Here is a 14039-nt window from a genome sequence, read left to right on the forward strand (position 1 = left end):
GTAAGCATTGTTCCTTGTTAGAGTGTGGTAATTTCAATGTTTACTATTACTATTATTATCATTAATTACTATTATTATTATTATTACTACAGCTAGTATAGTTCAGTAGTTTTTTTAAATGAAGCACTATTTTAGTTTTTGTTCAGTATCCGTTTTAAAAACAATCGCTAATTAATCGGTATCGGCCAGTATGGTCCAACCTAGCTATCGGTATCGGCAAAATCCACTATCGGTCGACCTCTATTCTTAACCTTCCTGACACACACTTTCAGCCTGTTATCAGCTTCTTCTCTATGGGACAGAAGACTGCAGATGCATGCAAACGAGAGAGAGAGACAGAGGACACATATCTGAGCAGATACAGCAGCGTAACTGTCCTCGTGAACCACACATCTCTGATGGGACAGTTAATGTTTATTTTTTAGGAAACAAATGTAAAAATAAATGAATAAAAAAAAATGCATTTAAAAACAGATACAATATGGCTTATTGTAAATACTGCAAGTTACCATTGTTATTATTATTTTTATTTTAAACAACTAAAGTTGAACTTTATGAATAACAGATGACGGTAAACGTAATCTGAATGTAAAGATTACAAAAAGAGTACAAATGAGCATACACATTAATAAAAAAAAATACTCTTACCTGACTCAGCAATATTAAACGTTAAAGGTCCCGTTCTTTGTGATCCCATGTTTTAAACTTTACTTAGTGTGTAATGGTGTTGTTAGAGTATAAATAATATCTGTAAAATTCTAAAGCTCAAAGTTCAATGCCAAGGGAGATATTTTATTTAACAGACATCGCCTACAACGAACGACCCGTTTGGACTACATCCCTCTAGTTCCTGCAGTAATGACGTCACTAAAACAGTTTTTTGACTAACCTCCGCCCACATGAAAACACAAAAAAGGGGGCGTGGTCTTGTCTCGCTCCCACAGAGAAGAAGGAAGAGTTGCATTTGTAGAGTGTGTTTGTCACCATGTCGTCATCTCAGAGTCCAATCATCTTTGTTTGGGCTTCCCAGGGACGCTGTACTTGGAGATTAATGGTTACAATTTATGTTTAACTCAGTTCCCGAAAATTATAATCCACATGTAAAACTATGTGCAGCACATTTTGCTGAGGACAGCTTCCTCAATCTCAATCAGTTTAATGCCGGATTCGCACAAAGATTATTCTTGAAAGATGGAGCAGTTCCCTCTTTGTCTGGAGAAGGCGTTGTTTATGGACCACAAAAGGTAAGTGTATTTTATTATTTAAGTTGGTGCGTTTAACAGTTTCTGTAAATTATTACACAATGCTGTTTAGCTTTGTTAACTAGATGTTAGGGCTGTGCAAAAAAACGAATGCGATTTTCATGCGCATCTCGTCAGTAAAGGCGTTCTGTGATTAGAAGTACATCTCCAGCACGTGCGTTCAGATCAGGAATGACAGATTTTCAAAACAAATCCTGCCCACTTGCTTCTCAAAGCTACTCCAAAACTAGCCCAATCGCGTTTCCAGGAGGGCAGCGTGCGCTCAGCTGCTGTCGAATCACAACACAGAAACCGCTGGCACAATCACAACTCGTTACGCATTTCTGAAGGAGGGACTTCATAGAACAAGGAAGTCATCAGCCCGTTTTATGACGGTTTACAGATAGGTGAATTGTGTGAAAAATACTGTGTTTTTTTACACACGAATCATGAACACATGTTATATTGCACACTGTAAACACAATCAAAGCTTCAAAAAAACACGAAAAACGTGACCTTTAAAGTTAGTTAAACTGCTGACATGTTTGCAGCAGCTACCTGAATAATAACAGTCTGTTTAATGACAAACATACAGCATACCCTTGAGTGATGAAACAAGAAATTAAGGGGCCGTTCGTTCACACAGAACATGTTTTTTTCCATTGTTTTTCTATGTAAACTCTAGATGGACGGGTTTGACCATTGCGCTCCCAGGAGTGCATGAATGCAGTGCACTAGCACTAGTATTCATGTCTGCATTCATGCATACTTGTGTTTCTGATCTAGGGGTCAAAGACAGGATGAAAAGGGTGACGGAAATCAAGTCTTTAGCGCAAGAAAGCTTGACTTACACACTGAGCGAACTACCAAAGTGACATTAAAAATAAAACATGGCCTTAAACGAACACAGAAGGCAGCATCTGACACTTCACTCTGAGCACAACTAGACATGTTTCTGTACATATGTGGCGTAAAACATGCCTGCCAACTGGAACGAGTCCCTGCGAGCTGCTAAAGAGGCTGTAATTACTGTTTCTGTGCTGTACAGACCGAGGCTTTCAGCCGTGACTCACGGCAGATAAATGTGTCATTCTGATAATAAATGACTGGACACAAAAGCTTTCTCCAGGTCGTTACAGAGCACTAGAGCAGCGTCACATTTCTGCACACAATGGCTGACATTGTTCACAGTCGACCGTCTTGCAGCTCTCAGCTTCCCATTTTATCTGTTTCTCTTTCGTTCTGTCAGTGACTCACACTTGACACTGGTGTAACCTAATTACAGACCATTACGTGCCCTCGCCGTTCTGCCCCGGGACAGAAGATGAGCTAAGAGAGGTCAGGGTTCGTTTCAGCTCAGAGAGATGAAGGAAAGGGTTACTACTGACATACAGGAAGTGATAGATGCTAACCGTCTTCTGTTTGTTTGCCCAACATAGAATAAACAAAGGTTTAATAATAGTTTTCACGGTACAGCCAGTATCTAATAAGTTAAACATTTTATATTGTGTAAATAAAACAATGTCATATGAAATACATGTAAAGCTCAAATCCTTTTTATGAAAATTAGACATTCTAAGGAAGAGGTTAGTTTGATTAATTATGGAAAAAAAAATGATGTGCTAAATTATGAATGCAAAAAATAAGGAATGCATCTAATTAAATTATGTCAAATAAATGTATAATTAAAATAAAAAAATACAATTGTATTTTCTATACAGTATATATATATATATATATATATATATATTGCCTGATTAATTATGGGGAAAATATATTTTATGTATTAAGAACTTAGTAATGAAAAATAAAAATTGTCTGATTAATTAATTACATTTTAATTAATTGATTAATTGTATTTGTTTTTGTTTAATTCCTTAGACTTATTTCATGTATACATTCTAAAGTATGTATACATTTTTGTGAATTAAAATAAAAACTGCATAATTAAAATAAAAAATACTGCATACTTAAAATGTAAAAAAAATATGTAATAAACAAAATGTTAAAATTAAAAAAGATATAATATGATGCACAGAATAAACACTCAAACATTCACATGTGTAGGCCACAGCTTTGATGAATAAAAGACATTTGGCAATGTTAAAATCTCTAAAGCACGGCATCAATCATTTCAGACGCGTCAGTCTCTTTCTGTCGCTGTCGGAGGAGCATTTTGAGGACATGATCCTCCCGAGGACGTGGGTGGATGGGGAGTGATGTCACCGCTTTTAAAGCAGGAGCGTTTGAGTGTGTGTGTGTGTGTGTGTGTGTGTCCCAACAGCCCAGTCGAAGCCCCGAGGACACAGTGATAAACTATGATGTCATTTCTCTGCATTGTAAGGAGACACAAGCACCAGCCGACAGGAGCACGGCTAACACTTCAGCTAGTGTACAGTACAGCGGGAGGAACAAACAAACACACAAACACTCACAGAAAGAGACCTGACTGAAGAAGAGCTTCAAAAGCCAACAGCTCCGACGAGGAGAATCCAAAAAAGATCCAAATCAAACCAGTCCATATGTCACTGACAGACCAGATTTCACCTGAATTTCAACCAGCTTTGGTGCTGAGATATACACATATAATAAATAAAATCAGATTTATTTTAGTTATATACAATTATAAAATTGTATGTGTGTGTATATATATACAGTACAGACCAAAAGTTTGGACACACCTTCTCACTCAAAGAGTTTTACATTTCGTATATAAAAAAATATATATCTACATAAAATTGTAATTAATTTATATTTTCCTATTTATAATTCATTTATCCATTATCCAATATTTATTATATATAGTTAACACTCATTATTATAGTTTTAAAGATCCCAAAAGATGTAAACACTAAGTAAACGTGTGTTTATGTTGCAGTTAATTACAACACCACCCAAAATACTCCTGAAACAGAGATGAACAGAAAGCATCGGCTTCAGCTTGAAGAGCAGGGTACAAGATCCCCACTTTACACATGAAAGCACATAACACACACAGATAAAAAGAGCAATCATAAATGAAGGGGTCTTCTGAAATGTCGGAGATCCGGACAGAAGAGCGCTCGCTTATCTCCCAAAACAGCCGGTCAGACGAGACGCTGCGCACAGCTTTCTCCATCAGCGGCTTGGAGAAGAGAATTAGACAATAAAAGAGACCAGCGAAATACAACCCTGTCTTTCACACCATCATCTGACCAGTGAAACATCACAGGGATGGAAATATTTCTCTGCATTAAATATTTTCAGACGAAAAAGCCAATGAATCACTGTTAGGATGCTTCAGTGGTGTTTTGTATTTTACTCTCTTGGCATGTTTTGTACAGTAGAGTAAGTACTAGATCAAATCACATTTTAACATGTTAATTAGGTTTTGTGGCTAAACACGGATAAAATTACATATAAATATTAAAATATAGTTGCTTTCTTGCTAGAAAATAGACAAAAAATTAAAAATAAATAAATAAAAATATAAAAATAAATAAATAATAAACATAAGTAAATAAAAATAAATAAATATATAATAATAAATTAATAAATACAAATAAATATATAAATATATAAATAAATACATGCATACATAAATACATATTTATATCAGTATGTTTAGCATAGAACAATTAGATCAGGTATTTAGATCAATAAAAAAAGTTTTCTTTTTGAGAAAAAAAAAAGACAAAATTGAAGAAAAAAAAAAGTAGTAAATAAATAAATAACTTGTCCAAAACAAAATTAGCATTTTCCATTTAACATTTTTATACACATTCTAATGTTTATTAAGTTATGATTTCATGTTGACATTACAGCAGACTACACAGACCCTCCATTACTTGCATTAACATCAAAACACATCTGTTTGTCACTCAGTCGTGGAAACGTGCAGAGGATGTTTTGCTCTTAAAGAACAGCAGCTTTCGGGAAAATTCAAGCCAGTGGTTTATTTTAATGCTGTAAGGATCTGAGTGTCATCCGCAGCTCTCAAAGAAAGAGTCTCACTGCTGACAGACTCAGTTTAAGCCTCTTAAACGCTGCTGGAGAAACATCAGGCAGACAGATACACACAAACAGCGTTCAGAGGAAACAAGAGCCGGCTGAACGCCTCACTGGAACAACATGACAGCTTGATAAGAGATACACAGAACCTGGCTTATATCAGCAGCTTCACTGGAAACCATGATGATGATTTATCATTTACAAACCAAAACTATGCATTGATTTTTACTGTTTTCATTATATGATGGAAAAAAACTTTCATTTTTAGGTAAAAAAAACTAATTAGGTAAATAAATATCTCATTAAAATTACATAGAAATCAGATCCGGGTCTGACATAATTGGGAAAAAGGATTGTAATAACATTAATAACCAATATTACCGTTACTTCAATATTTAAAACGTGCAAATTGTCTGATTGTATAGCAAAAGGTTACTAAATGTTTTATTATTTTTGAAAGAAGTCTCTTCTGCTTCATCAAGGCTGCATTTATTTGAAATAAAATACAGAAAAATCAGTAAAACTTTAAAATGTTTTTTTTATAATTCAAAATCGCTGTTTCTATGTGAATATTTTTAAAAATGTAATTTATTTCTGTGATGCACAGCTGTATTTTCAGCATCATTACTGCAGTCTTCAGTGTCACATGATCTTCAGAAATCATGAAAATATGATGATTTACTGCTCAAGAAACATTTCTGATTATTATCAATGCTGAAAACAGATGTGCTGCACAAAGTCTTTGTGGAAATGGTGATACATTTTATTTTTCAGGATTCTCTGATGAACAGAAAGTTCAAAAGAATTTGCATTTATTTGAAATATAACTATTTTGTCACATTATAAATGTCTTCACTGCCAGTTTTGATCAACTTCATGCATTCATTTAATGAAAGGTAATGTACAAATGCAAAACAACCTATTTATTTTCAAGATCAGACATGCAGCGACATTCAGGAATGCACTATATAGTATACACTAAGCAGTATGCCATTACATTCCTGAGGCTTCCTGCCTGCACGACATCACTTCCTGTCCCAGCATCACACAAGTGCAAAAGATCCCCACAGGACTACGAGGGCGAACAGTAGAATTGTGTTCACGCTGCTTTTTAAAACAAAAACACACTTCTTTCTGTTTCCACGGCCCTTCTTCCAGCAGCAGGGATCTGGCCCGGAGAACGGAAAGAACTGAAATAAACGAGGGAGAAAAAAGAGAGGCTGATTGTTTGTGTCAGTTCCTGTCATTCCCGCCCCCCTGGGCACTAATGACGGGTCTCTCAGGTAAACTGTAATATAAAGGAACTGGAAGCAGCTCGTGAGTCGTCTTTGTGTCTGAACTTTAGTTTAAAACGCTTCCCTCCAACGGTTTAACAGGAAACTCAAGCCTCTGCACAAAGAAGCCAGTCACACAAGCACTTCAAGAGCACGCTGAGGTACAGGTGCTTGATCTGGATCATGGACCCACACGAAGCTGAGAAGCAAAAGCCAGTGTGGATCACCTTTATAAAGCAGCGTTTGTGTGAGATGTTAGTCTGAATGAGCCATTGAGACGGCTGGAAACTGTAAGTACAGTGGAGCCATCACTCGCTCTCAATGAAGGCTCTGTTCACACACTCTCACACACAAACACACCAGACACACGCACAGGTTCACATTTAAAACAACCAACTAGTTTAGAGGTTCACTCTTCTATAACCATATTCTTTAGGTTTTATTTTGATGGATTTATTTTAAAATATTGGATTTACATTTTTTTTTTAAATTTTTTTTTTAGATTTATTTTTAATATTTTTATTTATATCTTTAAGTTATATATTTACACTTTGCATTTTTATTATTTAAATATTTTTATAAGCGTTTTATTTTGATTGTTTATTTGACTATTTTTTATTTTTTATTAATTTTTAGTCTTTTTATTTATTTTTTGTATTCTTATCTTTAAATTATATATTTTAATTTAGCATTTTTATTATTTAAATAATTGTATAAGTGTTTTATTTTGATTGTTTTATTTAAAATGTAAAAAAAAATATTTCTTATTTCTTAGCATTTTGATTTATTTTTTATATTCTTATCTTTATCTTTAAATTATCTATTTTCAATTTGCTTTTTTATTATTTAAATAATTTTATAAGTGTTTAATTTTTATTGTTATTTTTTATTAAAATGTTTATCTTTAAATGATATATTTTAATTTATTATTTTTTATTATTTAAATAACGTGTTAAAGTGTTTTTATTTTGTTTTATTTTAAAATTGTGTATTTTTATTTTTTCATTTTTTATTAATTTTTAGTATTTTTATTTATTTTTAATAATTTTATTTGTATTTTATCTTTAAATTATATATTTTAGTTTAGCATTTTGTATTTTTTCTTATAATTTTATAAGTGTTTTTATTTTGATTGTTTCATTTTAAAATTGTGTATTTTTATTTTTTCATTTTTTATTCATTTTCAGTATTTTGATTTGTTTTTAATATTTTATTTTTTTAAGTTAGATTGAAGACTTTTTGCCGAAACATGCAGGCCTTTTTTCTAAACCTGATGTAAACGCTAGTGTTTCTTGTGACTTGCTGAGCTGAATCAAACTTGCAATAACCAATGCTGATACCAATATCTTAGAGAAAAGCAGAGAATGATATAATACTGTGCACATAATACAATTTCAATAAAGAAAATGAAATGCACAAAAATGCATCATGCTTATTTTACACAATATTTACTCAAAATGAATTTAAAAACACAATGGGAGCTTCAGTGCATTGTGATGCTGATAATCTTTAAATGGTCATATTATCATGGCTGATACCCATCATGAGTTAAGAAGAAAATCTTGCCCTAAACACGCAGACAGCTGTTTCTGCTTTTCCTCTTAAACCCTGAGAGAACATGCAAGGTAGCAACATCCTGCTAAACCAATCTCAGTTAAAGGCTATGCCATCACACACACACACACACACACACAGCTTCCTGTCACAGCTGCTGAAATCACACACCGTCTTCCTGCGCAGCTAAAACAACAGGATTCCACGCCGTCACAAAGATACATTCGGAAATCTTGCAGTTATATGTTACAGAATGATTAATGATGTAATCTAAGTTAAGATAGTGTGTGTGAGCCAGAAGTTCACATGAGGAGATCTCTGGTGATGACAATGCAGCAGTTGCAAAGGAAACTCTCTCACAGCCGTGATTCACACACGAGTCTGACAGCTTGACTGGAGGCTCTAAAAATACCCGTCATCTCCACCTTTAAATACAGTATCGCTCGTACACAGAGCAAATGAGTGCGATTCCCAGCTCTATGACGCTCTGTCTGTCTGATCACATTCAGGGAAGAGCCTCTACTGACCTACAGGACATTAAATCATTAGTATGATGCTACAGTATCTATCAGAGAGTATTACACAATACATTGCTTAATCACATCCAAAATAAAAGTTTTTGTTCACATAATATATGCATGTATACTCACTGTGTATGTGTGTATATATATATATATATACAAACAAATGCATGCAAATATTTAAGAAAAATATGTAATGTTTATACATTAAAATATTTTAAACATTTTCAAAATATATACTGTATGTGTGTGCCTTTACATAATAAATATACACAGTATACACACATATATTAAGTAAACAAAAACTTGTATTTTGGATGCAATTAATCGTGATTTATCGTTTGACAGCACTAATATTACTTCCTACTATTCAATTAGGCCTAATTAATGTTAAAATGAATATATGTTAATGTTAATATCTTTGATATATTGCACCCTTTTGAATCATGACATTTCCATATATCAAAATGTTTTGTTTCATTATATTAAAAAATATACTATGAATAGCAAAATCGTTATGTCCAATTTACATCCAAATTATGTGAAACTCTGTCCAGAAAGTACTAATGCACTAATAATACAATAATCATGCAATAAGATTAAGAAACGTCGATTGACTGAAAGGTTGTGATTAAAATACCATGATATATACAAAAAAATTATGCCCAAACACTATTATTATGATGGTACGTCTCCAAAAGTATCACTCTGGTACACACCCATTAAACATAGTAAATATTTTGTAAAATTAATAAAAAAGTATTATCATGGCAAATGCCCATACAGCATGGTACATATTTAATTTAAATTCAATAAAAGCATGCTGAATTAATATTTCTACTGAATTCACCCCGAGTATATCGAATCAATTGATTTATTTTTCATTCATTTATTTTTTTTAATTATTGCCTATACTTTGTATACACTCCATCCCTTTTTTTATCTTGTATACTCAATCCATATTTTGTATAATACTTTGTGATAACTTCTGTTGATTAAAATAGCTGAGCCTCATCAAATCTAGCTGTTGTCTTCATGTTGACAAACAGAAACTCTATACAATGGGCTTTTGTTGGAAGTAGTGTAGCATAAACTCCTGAAGCTGACGTCATCATAAGCCCCCAAAGTCAATATTAATACTCGATTCGATCCAGTGAATCCGAAGCGCGAGCGCGCGTCACAATCAACGCGCAATATCGGATCCAGATCCTGATTGTTCCTCGTGAACGCATGGCACGCTCGATCCAGCACACACTGACAGTTTGTTTCTTTCTAACAGATGTGTGGAACCATGAATGCGCGCTACTCACTCGTTTATTGTGTGATGTGACCGCGCGTAAGGATCGTCTGCGGTGATATTCCAGAAGCCGCTTTTCCCGTCTTCTCCAGTCGATTCTCTCTCATTCCAGCTTTTCATTCCCTCTCATTCCAACATGGCTGACGGGCAGATCCCAGCCCACTCCAGCTCCATCCAGCTACACACACACATACACACTCCTCCCAGTCCCGAGTGAATGAACGCCGCTGGAGTCGCGTTCCAGACTTTGGCCACTTGCGCCGGAGTGTTCCGATTCGTTTTAGCGAATCGATTCGCTCGGATGATCAAATGAACTCTCAATTCACATGTGTACGATCTTCCGAATCCTAGATTACATTAGGTCCGATTTCAGTATATATTCTTCTCACATAGGGACTCTATGACAAATAATATTACTGATAAATTGTTTGTGTTGAATGTTATCTTTAGAAAGGAACAATTTATATATTTGTAAACCTCATAGGCCTACTATTTTTTCAATTTTTTTTTCAAGTCATCCATTCCTTTTCGAATTTTAACATCGCTTGTAAATAATGATTTTTATAAACTGGGCTTTTCGAAACTCCAAATCAGATTCACTGTTTCGAAGCGAAACAATCGGATCGCGAATCATTTGATTCAGATCAGAAAAATTACCAAGCGAGTTCGCGAATCATTTGATTCAGATCGAGACTTCGGATGGAGAATCATTTTTTTCTGAATTGTATTTGTTGTTTTTTTATAAAACAGTACATAACATGAAACTATTTAGACAGTACAGTTCTAAAAAACAAAGTAAACACAAATACAAATCCTGTAAGAAAATTAACCATGGTTTTATAGTAAAAGTGTAGTACCATTTTTTTCCATGGCTAAACTATGGTTAGTGTAGTGCTTACCATGGTTTATCTATATTAACCTTTTTTATTATTTAGGTTAATAAGTTAATGGTTCATTTTCATAAGGGAACTGCAGGTTAACCAACAAAAATAAGTAAATGTGTAAATAAATAAATGTACACATCAAGAGGACACAGGATGGATATAGATACGGTTTTCACTGCTTTAGGATTAACAAAGCTTTAGATAGTTTCCATATACTTGTGTAGATTAACTTTGAAGTCAGATTTTTGTTTATGTAGCCTATGTGAAATTTAGCCTGCAGATACCCAATTTAATTAAGTTATATTTCCCTTTGAAGTGGGCTTACATACGTTTGAGTAGTCAAACAATCCAAAGAACTTTAAAACGTACAGTAAAGAAAAGTCACTCACAAAAAGAGTTCGGTTGAACGGTTTCCGAGGCGGTTCTTTAGAATCATTCAAAGGAATCGGTTCAAAAGATCAATTCGTTCGCTCATTGGGCAAACGCGCCGGGAGTAGCTACGAGTTTAACAGTGAACATTTGTGTTTGTGGTGTCTGTGTCCATCTGAGAGAGCACATTGCTCAAGAAGTGACTGTTTTCTGTGTTTGAACAGAGCACCTTCATTTTGAGAATAGCAATGCAAACCATTGAATCACTTTGGAAAGTCAAATAAATTTATAATGAATGGCGTGGCACATAATGACTATTGGGTTGTGCTTTGGGTTTTAAAAACACTCTATTCGGCTATTTATTTCATTGTTACTGTACTGATATCAGCAGCCTTTCATGATCATGTGAGGGTTGCTCCTTTATATGCTGATCTGGGATCAGCTCTTCATGCTTAAACATAAACATGATCATCAAACCACATCTGTTTGATCTCAGATCAGCAGAACTTTGGCATGGCTGACTTTCATAATCATGTTCATAAAATAAAAGTGTTGTGGACCCGCCTAAATGAGTCAAGTCTAGACAGGAGCAGAAATGAGCTCTGAACAATGTCCAAACATAAAGACCATTCAGACTAGACAAATATTAGCTCAAAGATCACCTCGGTCACAAAGCTTTAGATTGTAAATCAGGAAAAGAACATTAAAGTAAAATATCTTCTTCTGAACTTCTGTGGGTTTCGGGAGGTTTAGGATTGATTTAGAAAATCCATTGGCATTTCATAAGAATTTCACAATTACTTTAAAAAACAATATTGCTCTTAAAACTATAAATGAAGTCAAATATTAATATACATGAATAATTACAACATATATTTCCACATTCATATTTTCCTGTTTGTAAATTCAGTTGATTTATAAACAGAATGATTTTAAAGAATAAATTTAGAATTAGTTTTCACATTAGACATTGCAAAAAAATACAGTATTTTAATTGTGGAGCTTAGAAAATGTGTTCACTATGAGCTTAGTTTTATTACTATTATATTTTTTGTTAATATTTCGAATACAATTAATTGTTATATTTTGTCAATTTTATTTGTTTTTAAATGTCTATAGTTTTTAGTAATTTTTATTTATTCGTTTAAATTTATTCTAGTTATTTTTGTATTTTAAGTTATTATAAGTTTAGGTTTTTATATATTTTATGTTATTTTAGTTCAGTTAACATTTTAATTTTATTTAAAGTGCCTTTTTTTGGTATGGTTTTAGTTTTAGATAACTATAACATCTATAAAAGACCTGCATGAACAAAAAATAAAAAAAATAAAAATAAAAAAAGGTTGTTTACTATGAGCTTAGTGTTATTACTAATATATTTTTTGTTAATATTTTTCATTTTGTTTTCACTTTTTAGTTAAACTATAATTCTTGTTAAAGTTTTAGTAATGTGTTTTTGTCATTTTAGTTTTTAAATATCTATAGTTTCTAGTAATTTGTATTTATTAGTTTCAATTTATAATTTTTTGTTATTTTAGTACTTTTAAGTTATTATAGTACTTAACTAAAAAATAAGTTTAGGTTTTTATATATTTTATTTTATTTTATTTCAAGTGCATTTTTTTTGTATGGTTTTAGTTTTAGATAACTATAATAACATCTATAAAAGACCTGCATGAAAAAAAAAATCAAAAACAGTTAGTTATAGAAATAGAATTGCAATTTTTGTGCAATCCATACTTTTAAATATTTGTTATGCATCTCTCTCTCTCTTTAAAAGACTATCAAATGTTTACAGATAGGGAAGCATGTCAAACTAAGAGTGGTATATCTGTATATCCCTGCTCGAGCTCAGTGTTGGGTCTGTTTATGCGTCAGATGAATGATCACAGCTGCCCATAATTCCTCGACACACTTTAACGAGAGGTTCAGACGAGATTAAACGACACGACTCCTGATCTCTGGAGATGAAGATTACAAACCATAATCTGTGCTCCACAGATGGACTTCACAACCTTCAGTGAAGCGAACCGTGTTGATGCTCTCCTGAGACGTCTATATGAGAAAATAAAATAAAAACATTGCAACTTCAACAGTCGAGATGACAGACTGAATCAAGACTTTCTTATTTTCACATATTTTTCTGCAACTAAAAACAGTTGGCCATAACATAAATGCTCTGTTAACAGGTCTAAATTTATGTAAGCATTGAGAATATGGCATGATACACAGAGGTCATGAAAAGCGAACTATCATTCTACTCTTACTAGTATGCATGCTGTGCACAATATGCTATTTTTCTGGAAGACCAGCTTCATTTGACAAAATATGCAATATGCAACCAGAGCAAATTAAATATTACACTGAATATTATACCATGCATTATTATTTCATTATTCTCATTATATAATCACACTGCCAAAGGTGTAGACATTTTTATATACCATTCAATAACTAGTGTACTAGTATTTCAAGTACACTAGACAGGAAGCTGTAAAGATGAGAACGAGAAAGACTCTGCTGCCCTCTAGTGGTGGATCAAAGGAAAACTACAAAATACAAGTCCAGAGAGTTTTATTAGTTTAATACACAAGTCTTTGTTCATTTCATCTAAAATGATTATCTAAACCCCAGTCTTCAAAATGACATTTATGAACAAATACAAAAGTAAAACGCTTTGGCCAATAAAAATCGATTTCGCATAGATAAATACAGATATAGCAAACGATAAACTGCATTTACAAAAGTTATGGTGTGAGACATATGCACGCAGCCAGTAAGACCGTCATTACGTTTAAAGGCACTGAAAATTCAGACTCATCAGTTAGGCTTATTGTTCTTCTTTTACTTAAAAAAAATACACATCTAAACTACTTTTATCATCGAGAAGATAAGTAGTGTTGGAGACT

At 33.1% G+C, this 14039-nt stretch overlaps 2 protein-coding genes across 3 annotated transcripts in view; one reads left to right on the forward strand and one right to left on the reverse strand.

The window, feature by feature from the left end:
* Positions 1-10093, reverse strand: part of LOC132103910 (focal adhesion kinase 1-like) — an 88004-nt gene extending 77911 nt beyond the window's left edge. For both annotated transcript variants that reach the window (XM_059508983.1, XM_059508982.1), the window contains exon 1: positions 9891-10093. The gene's annotated coding sequence lies outside the window, so the exon portion shown is untranslated. The remainder of the gene's footprint in view (positions 1-9890) is intronic.
* Positions 1-14039, forward strand: part of LOC132103913 (large ribosomal subunit protein P1) — a 241786-nt gene that overhangs the window by 117253 nt on the left and 110494 nt on the right. The gene's annotated exons all lie outside the window — the stretch shown is intronic.

This window comes from Carassius carassius, chromosome 25 (assembly GCF_963082965.1).
Source record: "Carassius carassius chromosome 25, fCarCar2.1, whole genome shotgun sequence".
Taxonomy (NCBI): domain Eukaryota; kingdom Metazoa; phylum Chordata; class Actinopteri; order Cypriniformes; family Cyprinidae; genus Carassius; species Carassius carassius.